The sequence below is a fragment of the Condylura cristata genome, unplaced genomic scaffold (genome assembly GCF_000260355.1).
Source record: "Condylura cristata isolate star-nosed mole 26May11 unplaced genomic scaffold, ConCri1.0 scaffold00008, whole genome shotgun sequence".
Taxonomy (NCBI): domain Eukaryota; kingdom Metazoa; phylum Chordata; class Mammalia; order Eulipotyphla; family Talpidae; genus Condylura; species Condylura cristata.
Genome location: NW_004567109.1, coordinates 2,134,746 through 2,138,308, shown reverse-complemented (window position 1 = coordinate 2,138,308; position 3,563 = coordinate 2,134,746).

Sequence of the window (3,563 nt, the reverse complement as noted above, 5' to 3'; positions counted from 1 at the left end):
AAAAAAAAAAAAGGCACCTGTTTCTTTTTTTTTAAACCAACTTTTTTTTATATGTATTTATGCATACAAGAGCTGGGGTGCAGCCAGAGGTGCAGGGGGTGAGAGGACTCCCCAGAGACAAAGAGTGGGGAGCAGAACAGGCCAACTGAAATCCACTGCTGAGGGGAGCAGCGTGGGGGGAGGGCAGAAGGGGTCTGCAGCGCCCTGTGGGTCACTCCCTGGCCATAGTGGCTGGCGATAGCTTGATAGTGCTGAGGCTTAACCCTTTGTACCACCAGGGAAGCCCTGAAGCAGACTTTCTGCGTTCAAAGGCCTTTCAGGAGGCCAGGCCAGCCGGGCATTCTCTGTGCCGCCAGATGATGAGAGAGAGAGGGGATCTCTCTCATCAGTGTCAGCAAGGCTGCTTGGCCAGCCCACCTCAGCCTGAGCGGCTTCACCACTCTAGGTCTGCCCACGGTTCTGGCGGCTGCAAGATCAGGGTGCCCGGTGCCTGGGTCCCAGGAGAGCCCCCCGCCTGGGTGTGCCTGGCCTTCTTCTCCCTGAGCCTCACTTGCAGACAAGAAGCTGGTGTTTCTCCCTCACCTGCAGAGGCGTGACCCCACCGTGGGCCTCTTCCTGCGTGACGTCCTCCAGCTCGACCTTCCGGAGGGGGCACAGCAGGCCCTTAGTTCTCAGAGTCCTCGTCTGAGTCACCAGGGAACGGGAGTCTCGAGTGGGGGCCGGGTAGGGCCCGGCCCACCAACTACGGCAGGACTAGAATGGGGGGGTGTAGCCCGCTGCTGGAGAGCCGGAGCCGGTGCCGAGGAGAACAGCCTTTCCGGGAGGGACGCAGCTGCCCTGTAACCCGGGGAAGGCAGGTGCTGTGGTCAGGCGCCCCCCGGGAGGCTCCCTGCAGGCGAGTGATGGCGAGCAGGCAAAGCGTCTGCCAGGCAGGGACTTCACTGCGCTCCCGGGCGAGGTTCCGGACCCCTCAGCCGCACCCGCTGGGGAACACGGGTGAGCGTTTGTTTATAGGCGAGGAAGCTGCTTTTTCAGAAACGGATTCACCAGTGACTTTTATCAGTTCCTGGGGTGCAGGCAGTTCCAGAACTTAGGGGGCCCCCAGTGTGCAGACAGTAGCAGCCCCAGACTCAAGGTTCCTGGCCCCCCCTTGCCCCAGCTGCCTGGACCTTACAGGCCTCTGACACCCCCACACTGCAGCTGTTGTAAACGAGGAGCCCCCAGATCCAGGTCTTCGGGGCTCCTGTAGGGGGGAGGGCAGGTGTGCAGCAGCTGGGGCAGCAGCTCCGGAGCTCGGCGTGTATAGGTAAGCGAATGGGTCAGTCCTACTCCGCTGGCCTCTGCGGCCATCGCCTGCAGTTGTGACTGTGCTAATGCGGAAGGCGCGTGGGGGCGTGTGTGTGTGGACGCCTGGCCTGGCCTGGCCTGCGTAGCTGGGCCCACCTGAGCCTGGAGCCGAGGTGATAAGGGGGGGCGGGGCGCCCCACAGCTCGGAGGGCGCGGGAGAGGGCCCAAGGGAGAGGAAGGCTCGCCGGACCTCCCTGCTCTGCCAGCCAGGGGGCTCAACCCACAGCCATTGGCAGGAAGAGCATGAAGGCGTGAAGAGGCCACCGGGAACTCCAGGACTCTCTTTTACTCGTCTGCCGAATCCACAGAGAACCTGCCCTGTGCGTGCTGGCACAACAGGTGGGCAGGGGCAGTGTTTACGGATGCTGGGCTGGGGGCGTCAGCAGAGAGCCGCCGGGTTCCTGCTCCACAGCAGACGCTCACTGCAGTACCTGGGTAGGGAGGGTCCAGATGAGCCACACCCACCTTCAAACACAGAACTGAGAAAGGGGCTGAGACACTTCCGCCAGCAGCACGAGAAAGTCCCTCTTCTGTTCTAGTTTTTAGAATCGCTTACGTGGCTTGTTACTGGGGCTGAAGTGGAGCTCAGTAAATCAGTTAGGGCTCCCAACTGTCACCCCTTTGCAGTGGTCAGAGGAAGAGGATCGTGTGCAAGTTTCTGGGGTCAAAGGACAGAGGAGGGAGTTAATGAATCAAACAATTCCAGGCCCCCCAGCCCCCGCCATGGCCATGACCCTGGCTGGATCTGGGCTCCTAGGTCCTCAGCCATAAATCTGGGGTGCAAGGGAGATTGCCACAACGTGTCAGACCCCAGACGTGGCCCCTCTGGACACTGGACACGGGACAGCAGACCAATGGCTTGATGCAGAAGCTAGGTTCAAAAGCAGAATCTATCTCAGTTTGTTAACAGCACCCCTGAGGAGGAGGCGAGCGGGGGAGGGTGGAGAAACTGGAAATAAAGAATGTGGCTTTTCTTTATGGGGTGAGGCCTGTCAGAGGCAACTGGAGCCTGGGATTTTTCTTACCTGCTGTTCTTGATCAGGCAACCGTCCCTGGGGCAAGAGAAGCAGATCCTAGCCCTCTGCTGCCAGGCCAGGGGCCAGGGGCAGCTGGTTGCTTTGGTCAGGGCCACAAAGGGTGGCTTAAGATCACACAGCAATTCGGGAGTCACCCCTCTCTGCTTCCTGCCAGATCACACCTAGAAGTGCCAGTGAGCTCAGGCTTCAGGAAGTTCGCTTCAGGCTTAATCCTGTGAGATTTGAAGCTACATGGAAGTTTTCCCATGTCCCCCCCAGCAGCAGGGAGTATGAAAGTCCACTGAATGTTGCTTTCCATGCAACCTCAGACTGGTCAGTAAAACAGCCAACCCTCAGGGCTGGTGGGTCAGTCCTTTTCAGTGAAGCAGGAAAGATGTAGTCAGGTTTTATCTGCCAACAGAGCCCTTTCTGGAAGCCCTCTCTCCCCCGCCCCCCAAAGTATCCCAACAATCTAAAGATTAAATGACTATGACTGGGGGAGGGAGTCCATTCCAGGCTCTTGCCTAGCCACAGCCAAAGGCCAGGGCTCCTTGCACAATCCAAGTCTGAAACGATCAACACCAGTAAAAAGCTGAGAGGCTTCACTAACAGCATTCTCAGCCTGGGTCTGGGGGCGGTCAGGAGCTTCCTCAGTGACTCGGAAGGATAACAGCTGCTCCTCAGGTCTTTACAGAGCAAAGCCCATGACTGTGTATTCAAAGTGCTAAGAATTGTTTTTATTAATTATTTTCTGATTAAAAAATAAAACCTACTCATGCCAGCATTGTCTGTGATGGCCAAAATCTGGAAATAACCCAACTGTACAAAAACAGTAGAACAGATACATTAGTTCTGTGGTGGAATACTATACAGCAACGAACATTGATGATTGGCTACTTTGTGCAAGAAAACAAAAAAAGAATGTGGACCATAAAAGAGAAGACTCAAAAGAGAGTATTGAGCATGATTCCACCTATATCAATTTCAGTGACAGGCAAACCATACTGTTTGGAGAGGCATGCATAAATAGTTAAAGACCAAAATATCAAGAAACAACTGACGGGGAAAGAAAGGGGTTGGAGAGAGGTGTCTGGTGAACTGGAATTATATTTCTTGATTTGGGTTGGCATTTGTTTTGTAGCTGTTTATTAAATTGTACACTTGTATTTCTGGCACTTTTCAGCATGCATATTTTATAAT